Source organism: Calliopsis andreniformis, chromosome 4, assembly GCF_051401765.1.
Source record: "Calliopsis andreniformis isolate RMS-2024a chromosome 4, iyCalAndr_principal, whole genome shotgun sequence".
Classification (NCBI taxonomy): Eukaryota; Metazoa; Arthropoda; class Insecta; order Hymenoptera; family Andrenidae; genus Calliopsis; species Calliopsis andreniformis.
The window spans coordinates 4,926,616-4,949,066 of NC_135065.1; the positions used below are offsets into that span (position 1 = coordinate 4,926,616).

General features: G+C 33.9%; 1 protein-coding gene across 1 annotated transcript in view; it reads right to left on the bottom strand.

Annotated features, from left to right (window-relative positions):
- The window catches only part of Hs3st-a (Heparan sulfate 3-O sulfotransferase-A), a 181,692-nt gene extending 163,331 nt beyond the window's left edge, over window positions 1-18,361 (bottom strand). Inside the window, exon 1 of the mRNA XM_076376635.1 lies at window positions 18,116-18,361. The gene's annotated coding sequence lies outside the window, so the exon portion shown is untranslated. The remainder of the gene's footprint in view (window positions 1-18,115) is intronic.
- Between the last annotated feature and the right edge of the window lie 4,090 nt (window positions 18,362-22,451).

Here is a 22,451-nt window from a genome sequence, read left to right on the forward strand (position 1 = left end):
GACGTTTTAAAGAGCACGATAAAAACGGAGTGACGGTAAAGCTCATCAAGGCTGCGGAGTTAAAAATTTTTAATAACGCGAATATCTCGTAAAAATGCCCGATCGAGTAAAAACTGATAAAATCGTGACAGAATTAAAAAAGTTAGCATTCGCTGGGGGAACTACCTATGTATTTACAATGGTGAATGTCAACCAGACTGAAGCAGTACGCGTGAAACTTTTTCATTTCGTCTCATTTAGAAGAGAGACACGATTTTTTCAATTTGTTCAATTGTACTTTTCCCTGTTTCCTATTGAAACACAGCCTGATTTTATTCAAGCAAATGTTTTTGAATGAAGATTAAAATAAATAAAGGAATAATAATTCTTCACTGATTATAAAATATGGATGAATTATTTAACTTAGAAGATACAAGATTTTTAATGGTGTAATTTTCATTTTCCATTGCACAGTGCTTTGGCAGGCAAACATGCGCAAGTTTTGAAGAGTTAATGCTCAAAATAGTTTAAAATAGTTTAGAATGCATAGTTGTTAATAATCAAAGAGTTGATGCAATTTTAACCCTTAGCATAGCAACGAGGGGGTTCATTACCAAGAGGGTCCCCCATCACGACTCCATACCCTCCAAAAAATGAAATGTCATATTTGTAAACGTTTCGTTTACAACAATCATGTAATACAAACATTAGTTTATATTCAAAACAGTGAAACTACACAAATGTATTTCATGTTTTCCTTTTTCTTTTCTACTATCTTCCTTCTTTCTTGTCCTGCATTGCAGTGTGTTCCTTAATTTTGTACTACAGTATTCCAGCTATTTTAATTTATGTTGTTTCATCGGAACATAAAAATGACAAATAAAAGAGAAGAAAAATAAATCTGGTAAAACTGGATTAACAAATAACATTAAGTTGTGATTAAGGTTACGATATTCTTGGCACGTATGTCACAGTCAATAAAATTAATATTAAAATAAAGAAACAATGAAAATAATTATAAGCAAATGAAATTTTAATAGGTTCTCTGAGGACTCTTCTTGGTAAAAAACGTGAATCGCCATACCTTGATATGCTAAGAGTTAAAACAGAAAAAAAGACACCAAATCTACCCAATCATTTGCGCAAGCAAATGCATACCAACAAAAAATGGTCCAAAACAGATCCAGAATTGACTGGAAGAGGGTTAACAACATTGAAAAAAGTAGAACAAGCTGACATCGCCCAACCAGACTACCAAAACAGTTTGTGTCAAGTGAAGATCTTATTCAAACAACTTGTCAAGAAGAACCAGGATGCCCCCGTTTCCCTTGATTGTTTCAGTACCCAAAAGCCTACACGAAACAGCCACTCCTCACCTGATAAGGATCGCCTGTTAAAATTAAAGCAGTCCAAAGTCAAATATATCTCGATATAAGAAGGAACGGGACGTGGCACGAATCCCAGATTCGCATTCGCGAGAAAAATTCCCGCGACGCGTTAGGAAGATCCACCTAGAAGAATTCGCGTTAACCGCCAAGCTGCGGCAAACTGTGCCGCATCGTGTTCCGAGGGCTTTGGGAAGAAAATCGAAGGATTTACGGTGCATTCGGCTGACCTGAATGCCATTCACCCTGAAGAATGGTCCCTCGTCTTTGGAAAATTGTCATTCGACGTCAGCGTCTACCCAGAAATCGCTTCTCCAGTAGAGTAACGCCCTGATTTACGTTAATTCACGCTTATGTTCTTCACATTTGTCACGTTACTGGAGGTCTTCAGCGATTCGACTCGTTTTTATAATGAGAACCTTTTAATGCTTCATTCTGTGTTAGATATTGGCAGTTAAAGAGGGAAATGTAGTTTATCTTGTATCTTGATAATTTAACATTTTGGGATCGTTAAGATCTACTCAATATTGTTTTTTTTATTTACTCCATTTTATTCTTTTTACGATCTGTCGACTCAATATTTAAAGAGAATTTTATCCATTTGATTCAACAAGCATGTACCCACTTTGTATATAAAAGTATGAATATAAATAGTTATAGATATGTACAAGACAAAGAATGAAAAAGAAATAGATACAAACTGAGATAGTTCGTTAACAAGAGTTATAGATTTAGGGGTCTGATTGTCGACACTGATCGAGCCAGAGAATAAGTTCGATCTGTGGGTTATTAACCCCTTGACGTACAATTTTCTTTCGTAATATTATCACCTTTGCTGCCGATCCGGGTGATCTGACAGGAGAGCTATGCAGGAATCGTGAAGGAGCACTGAACTTTATAAGCATAAGTAGCGAGGAACAATCAATCTAGCTATTAATAAGTTTGGATAGAAAGACTGTATCAGCAACAGAGCTTCTGTCTTAGAAATGAAAACAAGTATACATGTACTTTTCGTTGGCATCTACCTACATTACTAATAATGCAATTAATATTTAGATTAAATAAAAGGAACATTTTCAACAGTTAATATTTTAGAAGTAAAGTAAAATCTCATAGAACATCATGAAAGATTCAACATCCAACTGTGTAAATGCACTTATTCATTAATTCATGATAATGTATAATACGTAATAACGCAAAGTATGAACATTTTCGCAGCCTTTTTGATCCTTAAATGGATATACACACTTCTTTTTCTTGACACAATACTTTTAATAAATTGGTTTTCTCCATCTGTGTTTAGTTATCTTTAAATTAATAAAAAGCAAACAAGACAAATGAAAAACGAGAAAAAACTACGGAAAAACCACATGAAAGGGGCAATTTGAAAAATCAAAGAAGGCTCGGCGCGTGCTGTAAATGAAGTTGATGCAAACAACAGGTCTTCCCCCGACAGAGGAAGAAAATCGAAAAAATTTCTTTTGGCGGTCCTTCTTTCACACAGTGCGAGCCATTCAACGCAGCTAATAAGAACTTCAGTTCTGCCCAGAAAAGCACGTGAGAGATATAGTATACCGGTCAAATAGCGAGAAAATGTAACGCAACAAGTTCATAATGAGTCCGCTTTAATCAAAGGAACTGCAATCCTTTCATCTGACATTCAAAAACCCATACTTTAGCAAACACACTTTTCTATTCCCTCGGAGAGCGTAGAATAATAATTTCATAACAAATGATGAACAAAGTTTTCTTTCTTTTTATACAAAATACGTATTTTTGAAGAATGTTACTGTGAATTTCATTTGCATAATTTTTTTTAGTTATGGGTAAAATAGTTCTTGTATTCTAATAGAAAATGGTACAATTATATTGTTTGTTTATTATTCCAAATTCATTTAGCACTATACATTAATTTTGCTCTAAATAATTGTTCAAAATCTATATTTAGTCCTGTGGTTTTGTATTGAAAAATTACTCAGCTGACACTGAAAATTGCATGAGCCACTATTTTTCTCAGTATATTTAAACTCTTGATATCATCTTCATATTTCTTCATGAAATCTGCCACAAAAGTATCAATTTTTGTTTGAAAATATCACTTTACCACAAGCTGCTATTTTGAATACAGTTACATATTTTATGGATAAACTTTAATTTGTTTTCGGGAAAGTTATTTAAAGTTTCAAACAATATAGCATTTCATAAATAAAAACGAGTGCGGCCATCAAGTCCTCAAAGCACAATATTCTCTATACTACAGAAAAGACCCCATCAAGCTTTATAATATTCAAAAACTTTTCTTTTTATACTTAATGCTTCTCCATGAAATAACATAACATTTTATGTAGTCCACTTTCACAGAAAATACAGGAAAAAGTTGAATGTAATGGAACACCTTAGCAACATCAGTAGGAATATAAACTACCACCTAAAACCAATTTGTAGTTCCCTCCTCTCAGCTCTTTAATTTTCCAATTGGCCAATTAAAAAGACTTTTGATTGGTGCACAATGAACCAAAAGCTGAACAAGTACACTGAAATAGTGGACCATTACAAGATATACACCAGTATCAGTGTGTCATTCGAAACCATAATGAAGCTAATTACAATCCTTTCGAAACATTGGAAAAATTCTTTGAAAGAGAAGAATAAACACAAATCAAAATACAGCTTTTTGTATAAATTTTTACGTCACATCAACTGCATTTTGTGGTTATTACGACTGTTATAAAGAATACTGTGACTGTTAGAACTTGCTAGAGAGTGAAGAATATTTTAGAAACAAAATAAATTTATTTATTTTTTATTATCAGACCTTCCAATGAGAACAGTGTCTCGAGGTAAACTTGTAAAAATCGAGCTAAATCGATTGCTCGAGCAGCATTGTCGGGGCAGAGCGACTGTACTGTTTGGGATGCGGGTGACGTCGAATGGTACGCGAAATAAATCGAAGGCTTTTCATCTCGCGAGATAGGTGGATCTCGAGCAGACTTTAGCCGAGAAGTAGAGCCCGAGAGGCATCCCAGAAATGCTTTTAATGACCCTTCCAAAGTACGCTGCGTGAACCGAGTTCGTCATCTCCTCGGCTATTTCGTTCCAGCGCTGGCCAAAGGTGCTGGCTGCGACTAGTAACCGCGGGTACTCCCTCTAGCAACGTCAGCACACTTTGTCACCTGGTTAAGGAATCGTTTTTCTGTCCTGTCAGGCTGCCCTCGCTATGTGGAATACAGAAACTCCTGGAGGCCCAAGTCCCTGGCAATCTACGTGTTCGTATATTATACTAGCAAAGCAGGAACAATGTAACATTTAACTATGTTAGTATGTAGCTTGTATGTTCCACAAATGGCGACTTTTCACTCAAAAGACAGTTTCTCAAAGTGGACATTGTTATTGTACCCTTGTGGACGTTTGAATTGTCGAGAGGGACATCAATGTTCTAAAACAACCATCTGACGAGGAAATGTATCATTCTGTTTTTCTTGATTTCTGGTTTCTTTAGATTCTTAAATTCCTGAGAATCCTCGAATAGAATATTATTTACCAATGAAAGTTGTTTAAATAGGACAGTGTGTATTTAGACATCTGTAAGATCTATTATCTTCAAGAACATTCAGCGGCTGATATTTATGCAGGATGCTCGACAGCAGGTGTTAATAATTTTAAGAGGTGATACTGCTTCCCAAATTATGTTTAACGCTGCGTTTCAGAGTTATTAACCGTTACAAAAACGCTTAAAATAGTATTTTAATTAGTTTTAACTAGTTAAATAGTATTTTAACTAGTTAAAATACTATTTTAAAAATACGCATGAAGTTTGTCTGACTCGGGATTTATTCTACTAATGATGCACAGTAGCGAAGTTATAAGTATAAGTCGTAAGTCAGACATAGCAAAGCCAGTTAAATAAGTTTTAAATTAGGTATACCAAGCTAGTAGAATAAGATTCAAGATAGCCATGGCAAAGCTAATGCAGTAAGTTCCAAGTCAGACGTAGCAAATCCAGTAGGATAAGGCTGAAGTCAGACATAGCAAAGCCAGAGTCAAATACGTTTTAAATTAGGTATACCAAGTTAGTAGAATAAGATTCAAGTTAGCCATGGCAAAGCTAATGCAATAAGTTCCAAGTCAGACGTAGCAAATCCAGTAGGATAAGGCTTAAGTCAGACATAGTAAAGCCAGTAGAATAAGTCTAAAACTAGACATAATAAAGCCAGTAGAATAAGTCTCAAACCAGACATAACAAAGCCAGTAGAATAAGTCTCAAACCAGACATAGCAAAGCCAGTCAAATACGTTTTAAATTAGGTATACCAAGCTAGTAGAATAAGATTCAAGTTAGCCATGGCAAAGCTAATACAATAAGTTCCAAGTCAGACGTAGCAAATCCAGTAGGATAAGGCTTAAGTCAGACATAGTAAAGCCAGTAGAATAAGTCTAAAACCAGACATAACAAAGCCAGTAGAATAAGTCTAAAACTAGACATAACAAAGCCAGTAGAATAAGTCTCAAACCAGACATAACAAAGCCAGTAGAATAAGTCTAAAACCAGACATAACAAAGCCAGTAGAATAAGTCTAAAACCAGACATAACAAAGCCAGTAGAATAAGTCCCAAATCAGACACGTTTCACGCGAATTTTAAGCATTTTCTGAACAACTAATAACTCTAAAATGGAATCTTGAACGCATTTCCATAATTCTTAATTTTCGTTTTATTTTATTGTGTAAAATTGTCCCTTAAAATTTGACACCTGTTATCGAACACCCTGTATAATTCTATATTCTTTTCTTAAACATACAGATTCTATTTTTTAGACTCCAATTAAGCAATGAACTTAAATTTTTTTGGAAGTATAACTTCTGTCGTTTTGCGTTACAACTACATATACATTCAAAAAACAAATTTTGAGATATAGATATAACAACGTCTATAAAAATGATCGCCACTTTCATGAATGACACATCTGTGGATTGGTGAGTATTTGTAAAAAAAATTACAAATTTGTTATTTTCAAATACGTCATCTCGACGTAGAAAATTATTGAAATTCGTGTTGACTTTTATGTTCAATTCCAATGCTCGGGTAAAGCAAATGGTTTTGTGTAGCTTTAATCCTTCATTTAAATTTTAACGAATTGTTGAAAACTGTTTTTGAAATGTGTTCTGTTGAACATTTTTCTCTTCAGTAAGTAAAACATATGGATGTAAATTTTGTCCCTAACTGCTTTATGATAAACTATACATTTATTACCACCACTTTTTATACTTCGCATGTATTTAAATAATGAACCATAAGTTATATTTTTTTTAATAAAACATATAGATAAGTAATTCTTTTATTACTTTATATAAGTTTTAATAATGACATTTTCAAGTATTTCTTTAAATATATTTCTGCTGTTGAATAAAATTAAATGGAACTAAAATTGTCGATTTGAATAAACACACTTCACATTTAAGAAGCATACCCACGTATGAAATAAAATATCATGTTGAAGAAAAATTTCATTCTTTCCATTTTCGATTCTATGTTTAATCGAAAGAAAAATTGAATAATGTCTACAAAATAACTAGAAAACTGATATAATTTCATGATTTTTATGTATTATTTTTCAGTAGGAGTTACATTGAATCGGAAGAGGTTATTGATCTCGAAATTCTCGACGTACTACCACTTAACTGAAGAAGATACCCTTTTACATTAAGCACGTACGAAGACGAAAAGACATCGATAATCTTATAACGTGGATCAGGAAGACGTTTCGATCCTCGATTGGAACGAAGTTACCCCCTGAACTGTCGCAATCGCCACGACACGTACCAAGAAATTTTAGGTGCGATCGCCTCGAAGAAGACATTCCACCGAGTTTAATTATTCTTGGCTGTTCGCCCAACGATTTGCCACTCGTTTGGAACACTAAATTATGATCTAGGTATTTCTTAGTTCTACAAACATTCAACACGGCATACAGCGACAGACAAAAGAATGTTTGAAAGATAAACAAAATGAGAAGAGATACAATTTTATACAAAGCAATTTCTAAACACTTATACAGGGTGTTTTTTCATCTTACACATTCTAATGTCTTCGTTACTTTTGTTGATACGAAAAAATGTGTCAAGACAAACTGGTTTGGTTCAGAGCTAAGAATATTATCATCCATGTTTTTTTCTCTCAAGATCGTTTTATCTGAGTTTTGAAGGTCATGGTCATGTTTTGCATATTAATATGTATTTTTTGTGATGCATTTTAGTGCACGTTGAGACGAATTTAACGAGCTGTCGTATCATGACGTGTAAATAATCTTGAGTGAAAAATTTAAAGAAAACCACAAAACCACACCAGAAAATATGAAGAGAAGAATATCATTCCTTCGGTAATGATTGACCGTAGAAACAAAAGTTTTCCTGCATCCAAAAATGCCTCGAAGCTGATGGACAGCACTTTAAATATTTACTGTAGAGTAAATTTAAAATAACACAATTTATTTACAGAAAACCCAAAATGTAAAAGTTTTCAATCACATTTAAACTAGCGCAATTTTTTGCATTGAAGATCATTTAAAGGTCATAGTGTCACAGTTCAAAGCTAAAAAAACTAAAAAAAACTGACCTGGAGGAGAAAAACGTGGATCATAATATTCTTAGCTTTGAATTGAACAAATTTGTCCTGACACATTTTTTTGTATCAGCAAAATAATAAAGATATTAGGAAGTGTAAAATAAAAGAAACACCCTGTATATTTCATGTACATTAAAAAAAGATAAACTCAAGAGACAAATTATTACTTATTTTATAAGTTCAATTTCTTTTTTAGATTTGTTACTCAGATTAGCAACACCATTATAATTTTCACTTAATTCTTAATGCACATTACTTGCAAACTGAGTTCATTCACTAAATCTTAAAAAAATAGTTATTGTTATTTAAAGAACGTGGATAGTGTACGAGTACTTTTTCAGACTCGATACTTCAATGTGAAGAGAAAAGATACGAGAAACCAAATGGACACCGCAGAGAAGTTTGTGCCAAAGGAATAAGAAATGGAGTGATACAGTCGGTTCAGTATAGTTCCAACAAAGCCACGTGTTGCAGCTTGGCACGTTTGCGTGAGAATCAACTACGAGGTGTTAACAGTGCATAAGGCTCAGACGGATATGGCTGAGTTATCAAAGCTGGCAATAGCAACTGCTAAAAAGTTTCGAGTGGGAAAGTATCAAACGAAATTATCGTTACGACCAACACGGAAAAAGTACACTTCGGCACTCGTTTCGTTAATTAAAAATCCTGTTGCTCTTCGTCGATACTTCAACGATACGAGTCTATTGTCGAACAACTTTAATCTGCTATTGCATTTCTTCTTTATGCAACCGCTGAAGACTTATTTTTTAAAACAAGCAAATATTATACGAGTATACTCTGAGTTTAGGATAACTGTAAACTTATGCAGTGCTATGTGTACCTATAGATAAATACGGAATTTAAATACTTTGAAAGGGATTTGGTTTTGAGTTCTCCAGAAGTTCTGAAACTGTTCAGAATTTTTTAAAATTCTTGAGTTCATAATCTGTGGACCTGATAGGCTCACAGGTATAGAGTAACCAATCTCAATTTTTTTAACTTATTAGATAATTTTGAGGGCAGTGAAATTTCGATTTAGTAAATTATTGGGAGAAAGAGTGAATATTCAAAATTTGAGTGCTTAGAATTTTATGTAGAACTATTGTACAGCGTTCAGTAACTGTTCAAACATTTCACAGAAATTAAATTCAAATACTCTGAAAGTAAAAATAGAGTTCATATTAACAGAAAAGTTAATTCAATTATAAATTATTTATTTTAGAATATCCTATAATCCACTTTCTTCATACTTTATTACGTACTCATATCGTACACATGATGAATACGAAATATAATTTTTACGTTGTTTGAAGTGTCGACATATAATTCTAAGCATTACAGTTGAAAATTTAAACTGAGACTCATTGAATTAAATTTTCACTGTATTTATTATCTTAAATTGTATGATGAGTTTCGACGATTAAATATGAAGAAAAAATCATTCTAAAGTAAAATTTGAAAGAGACCATTGCATATTAACTGACAAAAAAATAGTAATATACTGCTTCGTTTTTTATTGCACGCTATTTCCGAGAGTTTCATAATAAATAAGTTTGTAGCTGTCCAATTGGCTCCAAATTAAAATCGATTTTTCACTTACTATGCTAGATACTTCAATTTATCGAAGTCGTTATTATCGACAATTATGCCGGTTTATATGCTATGATTTAGAGGACAGTAATCGAAACAGTCCACAAAATTATTTATCGTTACGACGTCCTTGCCAGACGGAATATTTTGATGTTTTAATTTATCCCACCATAACTCAACAATGATCAAGTACGCAATTAAATAGCAACAGAGAATCCAATTTTTAAACACTAGATCTATTTATGGCTAAGAAATGTCAGCTATTTGAAAACTCAAAAGTGATAAAAATTAATGAATCTGAAAGAGACTAATTTACTACTGGTTTAAAAATAAATAAAAAAAAGTATTCTGAATAATCACCAAATCATGATAAAAAATCATCACAAATTAGAAATATAAAAAAAAATATTCAAAGAATCAAAAACTATTTTATACAACATATATTCCATAAAAATTCTAAAACCACCTCTGTACACCCTAACGAATAATTTTGTTTCTTTGAAAATAAAACACGTGTAATGCTTTTGCATAAAAATCGACGATTGACACCTTGGAACTGCCTCTAGCATAAGAATCGTGTGAACAGTTGTGGAATCGCGTCTGACCTGGAATTTTTCAAGGCTTTCTCAGTTTTGTGTTATCACCAAATCATTATCTGTTAATCGAGACTAAAAACCCTAAAGCACTGATACAAATTTCGCTCAAAAAATCGACAAAATGTGCATCAATAAACTGCATTTAATATAGAAAAAAAATATGTAGCGCCAGCCATTAACGATCTCCACTCTTCAGGAATTTTCACGAAACTCTCGCGTTAAATCTCAATCTCCAACACGTTGAGCGTCGAGTTCGGTTAAACTTTGGCTTAACAAAATTCCGCAACTTCGTGCATTAATATATTAACGCGAGAAGTTAGTTCCTGACGTGCGAAAAAAAAGGGAACGCCGCCCACATAATGAAACACAGCGAGAGGCGGGGGAGGGTTTAATCGATACTCGACCAGAAGGAAAACAAATCTTCGCCTCTTTCACAGATTTGTATCTTAATCTTTCTACTCGATGTTCAGTAGTGTGTACCGGAAGGAAACACGAGAAACGGGGAAGGACAATATTGACCCAGAGCGCAAAACAAACAAAACATTTATGTACGCAACCCCCTAAGCAACCTGCGTCCTCTCACGCCTGTGCAAAACGAACGCGTTAATATTTTCAGCTTCGTTTAAATATTCCTGCCTGTCAACTGTGTCCCCTTGCACTTGACGACGGCTGAACGATACATTTCTTTCTATAGGGCGACTCAGAATCGATGGCACGAGAGGGAAATAGAAATTCCATGTGCAAAAGGAAATTTAAACTGTGGAAAAACATTATTTGATTCAGCGTTTCGTTTTTTATACAAATTGAATTTCAATTTTGATCAGGTTCGAGTATGCCAGAATATAATTTTGAGTATTTGGAAGATATAGAGTGAAAACGCTTCTACTTTTCGGTAGGAGAAAATAATATGAGTAGAAGTAAGTAGTATGACTAAACACAAGCAATATGACTAAACAAAATTAGTATGAATAAAAACAAGTGATAGGAATAAAAGCAAGTGGTTCGAGTACAAGTAAGTGGTTTGAGTGGAGGTAAGTACTATAAGTGGAATGAAGTAGAATGAAGTAGAATGAAGTAGAATGAAGTAGAATGAAGTAGAATGAAGTAGAATGAAGTAGAATGAAGTAGAATGAAGTAGAATGAAGTAGAATGAAGTAGAATGAAGTAGAATGAAGTAGAATGAAGTAGAATGAAGTAGAATGAAGTAGAATGAAGTAGAATGAAGTAGAATGAAGTAGAATGAAGTAGAATGAAGTAGAATGAAGTAGAATGAAGTAGAATTAAGTAGAATTAAGTAGAATGAAGTAGAATGAAGTAGAATTAAGTAGAATTAAGTAGAATGAAGTAGAATGAAGTAGAATGAAGTAGAATGAAGTAGAATGAAGTAGAAGTAAGCAGAAATAAGTAAAAATAAGTACTGTAAATACTGTAAATAGTGTAAGTTCTGCAAGTAATACAAGTAGTACTTTCCAGTCACTAGTCAGATTGCGAGTGTTCATTTCACCGTGTGTTAGTGCATCGTCCTTAAACACAAAATTATAGCTTCATACAATCATACTAACTTTCTTCCAATCACACTAAATTTCTCATCAAAACCAAACATTATATCAATAATGTGTAATCTATACTTCCAATTTATTTTTCTCCTTCAATGACCCTCTTTTCGCTCCCTTTATACCGTCAGTTCTGAGTCACCCTATACATGGCGAGAAACAGTGCCATGTACTAATGAATGTAGGAACGCAACTACACATAAAAGTTTGTGTAATGCAGTCACGTGACAAGGTGTGCGCCGCGGGCAGTCCCATAATCCCACCTGTACCATAGTTTTTGGCACAGTATAATCAGTTGCAGTTGTAGAATAATATACATATACACATACACTGTTATGTAAAGTGGAGCAATAAGTTTTTTTTAACTATTTCTGGTAATAGAGAATTTCTTTTCTGTTGCTTTTTATGATTTGTGGAAACTTTTTAAGAGTCAAGCCAGATAACATTCTCGAGGACCCAGAAAATCTACATAATATTTTTTCAGAAAAAATGAGATATACCCAAATTTTTATATTTCTAAGCTTTTTTAGGCAGTTTTTACTTAAGTAAACATTTTTCTATATTTTACATAACTAAAGGTATAACGAACAATTATTTCTTCTCAAATAGCTTTGTATCTTACATATATGAAAAATAGAAACAATGGTAAGAGTAAGTTACTTATTAATAATTCTAGGTGATAAAATTTTCCATTATTGATTTTATTTTTGGTTCTATTTATTCTGAAACATTGAACTGTTATCGTAAAAAACAGTGCAATCAAATTACAGAAGTCCTTTGACCTAAGTAACCAAATCACCAAAAAATCCTAATATGTAATTTGATAAATACTAAAGAACTTATATCTTCCAGTTATCTCATTTATAATTCCTAGTATAACTAAAAAACAACAAAACATATCACAGCAATAAAAATAATTCAAAAATTCAATTTCAAAATACAGAAGCAGTAGCAAATTCGAACATTATTTGATAGAACTCAATCAACGAAAAGTAGCGGCCCAAACAACAACATCGTTAATATTCCGCGGAACTAATCGGTAAAGAATTAATGAAAACCGTCAGAAAATTAATTACGCGGAACCCATTGTTATCAGCGTTATCATGTTGTAGTTATAGTGGCGGGGGTGGCGCGGAATTCACACGAAACGCGAAGTCGCATCGCGATAAGTAAAATTTACCGTGAAGTGTACGAACGTGTATGTGAAATGCGAACGTAATGCTAATTACCGACCACTGGATAGTAATCGAATCGATAATCCGATTACGTGCAATTATAACGCGAAAAATCTGTAAAAATAACTGATTCGCGAGCTTGCGATAATTCTGCCTGTTTGTAATTATGCTTCTTATGCTGTCATCCTTGTCCACCGTTAATTTTAAAGTTTATCGCACCGAAAAGGCGACGTGGTAATTATAACAATTATTGTTGAGATAAGCCAACATATTTATATTTCAATGACGTCTGAATTTAGCCAAGAAGGCAATTTAAATGATAATTAAAGAATTTTAAGCTAATCGTAAATTAGTACACCGTTACTACTCTTGTGAAAGTTAATTAAATTGTGTGCTGTATGGATCATTATTACTAATATAATTTTGGAACGATAAATTTCTAATGAAAAAATAAGTGGAAAGTAATAAATCAAATTTTCATAGAGAGATTGAAATGAACGCCAAAAATCACATTTGTAAATATTTATCGAGTGAATAAAGATGAAAATTATTGACTTGTAAGTTGTTATGTGTTTCTATACAAAAAGATGTGAGAAACTAAAGCTCTACAATTATATTAAAAATAATTCAATAACAAAAAGAACTAAAATACCTAAGTTTTTATTAAGATTTGTGAGCTTAAAAATGAGTTATACTGTCTTTTGTCAATATCAATTCTTTCCCAATATAAGAACCTTATCAAAATTCAAAGTTGCATTTTTCAAAAAATATTTAACTCTGAAATATTAACACGTTTTGTCGTCAATACTAATTTATACCTACTTCATATACCATTTTGTACAACATATAATAATATTTGTATATCTTTTTACTGACTTCATTAACATAGATATCTATTGTAAAAATTATTCACTTGAGTTCCAAAGCAATTATTGTATAATAGATATACATTTATTAAATTTAACGATATTATTAAAATGAAAATATAAAACAAATGTTCAAAGAAACTAACATATTTGCGTTTCAGAATCAATCATTTAGTACAATATATATTGCATAAAAATTCTAGAACCACCTCTGTAAATCCTAGCAAATAATTTTCTTTCCTTGAAAACAAAACACGACCATTGTTTTTGTAGGAGACAGCTCCCAGGAAAGTTGCCTAAAAATCGACGATTGACACCTCAGAACTGCCCCCAGAGTAAGAATCCCAGGAACTTTTGTGGAATCGCGTCTGACCTGGAATTTTCCGAGGCTTTCTCAGGCTCATCAGCTTTTCGAGTTCAACGACTTTGCTCAGGTTTCTTACGTACGAGCCGAAAACAAAGGAGCTGGAAGAAAAGTCGACGTCTTGCGTTCTAATTACAACCGTCGCGGTGGCAAAGTGAATTTCATCGTTTGTTTTCCCGTCGTCACATTTCCGTCGTCCCTGGGAATCTTCAACTAAACAATCGTTCTTGTTTAACGTTGTCAAACGTTCGCTTAATCCATAATGGTCGACGCCTACGTTCGCGCAATAATCCCAGTGACCGAAAAACGAGGCACTTGCGGGATTCGTGGCGGTCTTGTGGACTGAAGGCGCAGCTCGCGGACTTGAATTCGTCTCGACCCTTGTTTTTAACCCCTAAGCGAATTATTCTCTTTCGCGGCGGTTCACTTTGATCGCGCAATTGCTTACTTTCATTCGGGAAAGAGAGATCCTACTCGTGGTACCGGAGCGTAATTCGTGGTACAATGGGAAACGGAATAATTGCTGTCGCGGAAAGGTGGAATGAAAATATGAAATGAAATTTGCTGGTACGCGACGTCGTTTTCGAGAAAATCAGTTTCGAGATTACGTCGAATGCACCTCGTTATTTGTTTTTACTACTGCGCTGCGTTTCGAGTTTTCCTGATTATTTATTTTGGAGTTACTATCTCTAACGTGCGTGATTAATTTTTTGTTTATTGTGGCGATTTAGGTTTTATGTATTTCTGTTGATTTCTGTGATCCTGATTTTGTATTTGAGTTTCTTGTAAGTGAATACTTTTTTGGAGACACGAATACTTTACATTTCAGACGTTTTAACGTTTAGAGCACACGAGTCTAAAATACCTTCCACAATGAAATTTCTTCTACAGATATCACTGTGGAAGTTAATATTGATTTTAACAGTTTAATGCTCAATCTACAATGTAATTTCATGTTAATATATTCGTCGAATGTGAAAACATTTCTTGGTATGCTTCTCACATTAAAAGTAAAAATTCATGATAAAATTTGATAAATTTGAACAACCTAGAGAACATATTATGTTTATAAAACAAAAATTATTATTTAAGATTATCATCTTATTTCTGATACTTACACTTATATTATTTTATCCCAATAAACAGTGAAAAAAATAATCATTTGGGCAAATATTACAGGCCATTAAATATTCAATAACTTTTCTACGCTTCAAACTAAAATTGATTAAAATTTGAGGTAAATTTAAGAATATAAAAACAATATTTTGAAAATAAAAAATTGATATCATTACTATAAAGGTAAAAATATAACAGAAATTAATGACGATCAAAACAGAAATATATTACCATGTATAATTATGCAATACTTTACATATATAGTGCATATAATTGAACAAATCTATGTTTAATGATGCTAATTAAACACATGTCCCCATAATTGATTGCAGGACTAAATTAGATCCAATTACTGAGTAAATGCCTTTTTATATTAAGATATTGTTTTGTAATGTTACATAATACTTATAGATCACTACTACTTCACTATATAATTAAATTCATAAAACAAAAATTAATTCCATTATTTTCACCTTTAAAAAATGAACGAAATAATTTAATAATCGTGTAGATGAATATTCATTCGTAAAGACAACTCTCTAAAAATTATTCCAATATTCACTTTTCGTATGGCCAAAGATTATATTGTGTACAATCACACTTCATTTCTAACCAAAACATTATCTATTTTGCATCAACAAACTCACAGCCGAGAAAGTTTCAAATCGCCACACTTTTCTTCAAACAAATCAGAAGCAACTTTAATTTGTAGCGTCTACTGGATGTTGTATTCCTTAAAAATACATACCTATCTGTCACCAGAATAAAGACAGAACGTCAGTAGCGTAGGTCTTTATAGACAGACAGCAGTTTCGTGTCAGACAGGGAACGGAATAACTGATTGCATTTCACGTCGTCACCCAAAAAAATGAGCGTTTCAACGTCTAATTACATTCTTATAACCACATCAAGAAATCTAATTAAAATATTGCCACAAAATGTTCATTGAAAACGTGATCACACGAAAGACTGCGGCAGTGAAATATTCCTTTATAACGAGATCTAATTACCAAGTAAATCGAACTAATAGCAACAGGCACGAACTGTCAAGCACGAAATAAATCAGCACGCGATCAGAGATAAACGCTAATCGATCACGATGAAACAATATTTTCTGTTTGGAACATTGATTTGTGATTCAAATTTGGAGGTATGGTTTCTGGAATATGAAGGCAGTATAACTTTGTCCTTTTTCTTCTAATTATTTTTCTTTTGCCTTTTTGTTTAAATATACATCTTTAGTCGTTCACCATATATAAATAAACATCAGTATAATTTTAATTTAGAGTTCTAATTTCTATATTATCTCATTTAAAAATGGTAACTGAAGTGATAAGTTATTTTCAGATATTTTGCTTCCTTAAAAAAGGAAATTATGTTTCCAAAATTAGTTGTGAACTATCAATATAAAAATGTTAGAAATGATTCGATGGAATATCAAATATAAATTTTCATTATATGTTTTAAGTAATGTGTGGCAAATATGGGGATTGTATAGCTCCATTATTATAGCAAGGAATTAGCATTAAGTCATGTTAACAGTACGATGGAAATGGAAAATAAAAAGATAAAAATTGAACTCCGTAATTAATCATATCGGATATTTGTAAAAAAGTACTCTATCCTATTAGCCTAAGTAATACGTCCTGTTTTTTAAATAGCTATGTTGTTTTTCTAGCCATAACAATTTAAATTCACAGCAAAACAAGAGAATTAATTACGATTGTGAAAATCACAATTATGAATATTTTGAGTCTGTTGACCCAATTTATTTCAAGCGAAATTTCACGTATAATTTCATGTATGATATATTTATTATCAATAACAGATAATAAATAACCAACAACAATTACTGATCAGTTAAAACGTTAAAATTTAACTTTGTCGAAAAGATAGAATATGCAACATGTTACCGAAAATTTGCAGTATATTCAAATTTTGTATGTTTATTGTACGCATTTCTAATTTTCATAAGAATGATTTTGTATGTTAACAATACATTCTCTCGTGATATATTACAGCTATTATCCACTCCACTCACACATTCACTCATTAGAAGTAATTAATAACTGTATTCAATACTATTTTCGCAGCCTAGTCACTAAACTCAAATATTCCTACTTTAAACAACATTTTATTACTACGTTAAAATCGAGAACCTGGTCAACAGCTGCACGTTAAAGTTAAAAGAAGAAAACAAACTACACCACCACTAATCTTAACCAATACATATAAACAAATGTGTCAGTGACTGTTTCTCTAAATCCCCTAAAACTGCCCACAAGATAGACCTCTTCACCTAAGCCCAATCAACAAGTTCTCCACCACAACCTCGCAGCACCGTGACACAAATGAAAACCATGCCAAAGAATAATCAAAACAACGACCAAATCCCCCAACAACCCTCACAAAAACTCCCTCCACAAACCAGACAGCCTCGCAAACCTACAATCACAAACCACCGCTCACAACATGTAACCAAACGCCCCGCAGGCCACAACACTTCCATCGAACATCAACGTCACACCTCATCGAGAAGACGTAGACACACACTGTTCCCCTTTCGAGGGAAACGACGCGACCAACAAACACTCGACCCGAAATCCTCTCATCCAAACAAAGTAGCCGGAGGTGCGCGTCGTCTACACGCCTCTAAACAGTGTGCGTGTTGCGGTAGCAGCGCGACCTCCGTCCCGACTCGCGCCACCCTTTTCCATTCCACCCTGCGCCCTCCCTACGTCACACGCGACAATCAAGAGCACAGAGAGCGACGAGGGGCCGAGAAAGAGCACCTCGGACCACCGTCGGTTTCCTTCGCGACGATGCTCGCGGCAGGGGCGCGCTGTACGTGCGAGCGTTTAACATACACACCTGGTCGGGCCGACCCAAGGTCAGGTCACTAGGCCGCGGACGCGCACGGTGGTCGGTGCCTCCTCCAACGCTCCCGCGATGATCTGGTCGATGACAGCGGGGATCACGGCGCGTACGATCCACCACCAATCCGCACTGGCCCGGATCAGCCCCGGGGAGGACACAATAATAACGACCACGGGAGGACGGCTCGCCCTTTCACAACCACGGTGCAGCACGAACACGCGACAGCCGCGGAACCGACTGCTGCCCACCTGACCGCGGTATCCTGAGGCGAGAGGAGCACGAGAGAGACGTAATTAGCACCGAGAGGCGAAGAATGAGGATCGTGCGCGCGGCTGTTCGGCGGCTCGCCGAGCGGAGACCAGGGTCGACCTGCCTTCCTCGAACCTCACCGAAGAACTGGCGGGCTCGTGCGCTCGCACGCACCCGTAACCCCCTCCACCGGATACGCGACACCTATCTGCTCCACCGTAAACCCTCGCCACTTCTTCCCCTACTTTCGCCCCACCGCGGCGGACCATCCACCCACCCCGTACGCGCTTCCCGCCCGACGCCGCGGCAGCGCGGAAAATTCAAAGATGAGAGTTAATTATAACGACTCGGGACGAGGACGGTCTGGCGGCCTGGGCTTCTTGGCTCCTCGTGGCGATGCGTGGTTTCGCTTGCGGGAGAGAGGGGAACTGTAGAAGTTGAAGAAGGGGAGTCGTTTTATGGGGGGTAGGGATTTGGGGGAATGATTTGGAGGAGTGGATAAAGTGATTGGAATTTGGGATGGTAGAGTGATTAGAATTTGGGTGATGTTGGGGAGTGAGGAATACAGTGAGGTGTGATTTTTGTTGTGAGTTTAGGTGGACTGTGTGGTTAATGTGTGGGACAACTTTAGTCGAGAATATATGGAGTGAATCTTCTTGCCAGTGAATTTGGAAGTAATGTTGTGATTTGAACACCAATGGTTTAGAGTGGATGGTAGATAGAGTGATTAGAATTTGGGTGATGTTGGGGAGTGAGGAATACAGTGAGGTGTGATTTTTGTTGTGAGTTTAGGTGGACTGTGTTTTAGTTAATGTGTGGGATAACTTTGGGCGAGAATGTATGGAGTGAATCTTCTTGCCAGTGAATTTGGAAGTAATGTTGTGATTTGAACACCAATGGTTTAGAGTGGATGGTAGATAGAGTGATTAGAATTTGGATGATGTTGGGGAATGCAGGTGAGGAATACAGTGAGGCGTGATTTTTGTTGTGAGTTTAGGTGGACTGTGTTTTAATTAATATGTGGGACAACTTTGGGCGAGAATGTATGGAGTGAATCTTCTTGCCAGTGAATTTAGAAGTAATGTTGTGATTTGAACACCAAGGCGAGAATTAATTGTGAGTGTTTGTATATGCGATCTGTTGGAAAGTCTTCATGCTACGTAAATGGTCGATTTCGTTCTAGTCATCGTGGAAATGGCTGTGTTTACAGAGTGTTCAATGACAGGTGACAGAAATTTTGAAAGGTGATTATACATACTAAAATAAGACGAAGATACAAATAAGTAAACTTGAATTTGAAATTTCGTTTTCGAGTTATGAATTATTGAGAAAACATCTAAAATATGTGTGAAATATGTCTGAGGTGGGAGTTATTCTATTGATATCGCTGTGTCTGACTCGTGACGTATTCTACTAATGTTGCTGTAGACATTAGTAGTAATAGTTATTGCCTGACTTGAGACTTATTCTTCTGATTTCATTGTGTCTGAATGTGACCTCATTCTACTAATTTCGCTGTCTGACTTGATTAACGTTCGATGGAAGTAGAATACGTCCAAAGTCAGACACAATTTGCATAAATTTTAGATATCTTTGCAACAATTAATAACTCTGAAATGAAGCTCCCAACACAATTTTGTCATTTCTAATTTTTGATCTATTCTGAGAAGTAGAATCATCTGTTAAAATTTCTGACACCTGTTGTCGAACATCTTGTCTATGTGAAGTGAAAGTTTGTTGACAGATGATATTGTATAGACACGGTGTTATCGTTATTGTGTTTAGAGAGAATCACCCAAAGCTGAAAATGTTTGTGAAACAAGGTGTGGCACATTCTACTCGTTTTCAGACCAATTAAACCCCTTTTCCTTCCACGGGACTTCATTTTAAATCTGCATAATATACAAGCATTTATTACATGTACATTCTTCACTAATTTATGAATATTTGTTAATATTTTTGTAAGAAATATGGATGAATAATATTTTATTTTTGTTTCAGTGTGTCATTTGACTCTTAATAAAGCTACCTAAATGTTTGCAAAAGCCTAGGAAAATTATTCCTAAAGGTCACAGCTTACACTTGGAAGCTTCAACAATAATTATTTGAAATAATCAAAAAATAACCATATTTTTTACTTAAGAATTCTACTACCGAATGAATTGCATATTTCTAATTCCTGATATATAAAAATTATTATTACATTATTCTTTATTATGTTCACTGGAACTAATAATAACTTAAGACATAATTTTAAATTACTTGCATCTAATAATTAACACACCTCTGCACGTCATAATTTCCAATATGACCAAAATTATTAAGTTTGTAAATGTTTAAAACGACATAAATTATATTTCAAATAATGAATAAAATATAATGACATATTCGTAGATAATAAATCAATTACTGTCCAAAATAAGGTTTATTCATTTTTCAAATTTATTATTTCCTACTTATATTGAACTTTTTTTTATTTGGTCAAGAACAGATTGAAAATAGTTTTTAATAAATTTTTAAAAATATTGTTTGGAATTAAATATCCATTTAAATAAAAAATCACTAATTTTTCACAAACAACTTAATTTAAACTTCTTTAAATAAAAATTAATTCAAATGAAATTTTATTCAAATATTTATTAAAATAATGTTCAATACTACTAGACCTACAATAGTGATTCTAAATATAAAGTTACAGAATATTCAACGCAAAAGATTAATTATGATGGTTAGATCAAAAGACAGAATTGATCATTTGTCCATTTTATTCATTGCTTTGTTTATTTATTATTCTTTATAATTCAGGAAAAATACTTCATCACGAAGGCACAATGCATTCGATTGTACTACAATGTACACTGGAATGCATAATTTTAAATCGGCACGTGAACGTGCAATTTCTTCGATCGATTTTGCAATGCACCTATAATTCGTCATAAATACGTCAGAAAAATTTATGCAAATAATAGATACCGAACACAAACAAATTAGGTTAATTTATTCATGACTGATCTCGCAATCTAACTCTTAATCTATTTCAAATTCCAACGTTTCAACCGAAGAAAAGCCGCAGAAATAAGACACGCCAATCTCACGATTGCGTATTTACATGTGACTCAAAGTGAGTGACTCAAAATCGAATTCACTCGAAGGATGCTTCAACTACAGTGTGTATTTTCCAGAACAGTCGACTGATCATTTTTGGCTATGCAGTGCAATCATGTGTTTCCGCGTTTGTTATGTAGATGGGAGGGAACTCGGTTCGGTATGTATTCCTACGATGTTCATGCACATACATGCGCGAAACCAGATTCGCCCTGGCATACGTGATTATTATCAAATAGAACGTGAAATGCATGTGGCTTCGAAGAAAAAAGCAATTTCGTCTGTACATTCAATCAGTAATTGATACGTCTCCGATGCGACGGAACAGTTAATTTCTATCGATCTATGAATTGTTCTATTGTAGGTAGTCAACTTGTCGAGACCATCCCTCCTCCTATATTCCAACAAACATATGTTTGTTCGAATAACTATTCATTTGAAAAAAGAACGCCAACTGACAATAGAAACAGATCTGAATTGTTTATGAGTACCAAAGTTGAGTATTATTCAAATCGTTTCGAATAAATATATCTCTAATTTAGTTATCCGAATAAATTCCTTCTAGTCGAATATTTTATCTGAGTAATAACTAGTTTTTACTCGTAATAAATTATTTATTCAAATAATTCATTAGTATACTTATTCGATGAATTTGTTCGAAATTGTAAAATTATTCAAATACTATCTGTTATTCGAATAATATTTGCTCAACATTAATATATTTATATACATATAAGATGTTAAACTACAAGTTTTTTATAATAATGATTGGTAATTTATTATTAAATATTGTTTAATAATGAAGCAAATTTCTTTACTAAAAGACGATATTATTTATACTTCATACTAATATGAATCTTGGGATTCAATTTTGAATAAACTTAAAACAAGATATTTTAAAATAGTTATATCAGTTTTAGAATATTCAGCCCTTTTTTCCTCAACAATTTGCATTTCTATTTATTTAAACATATTT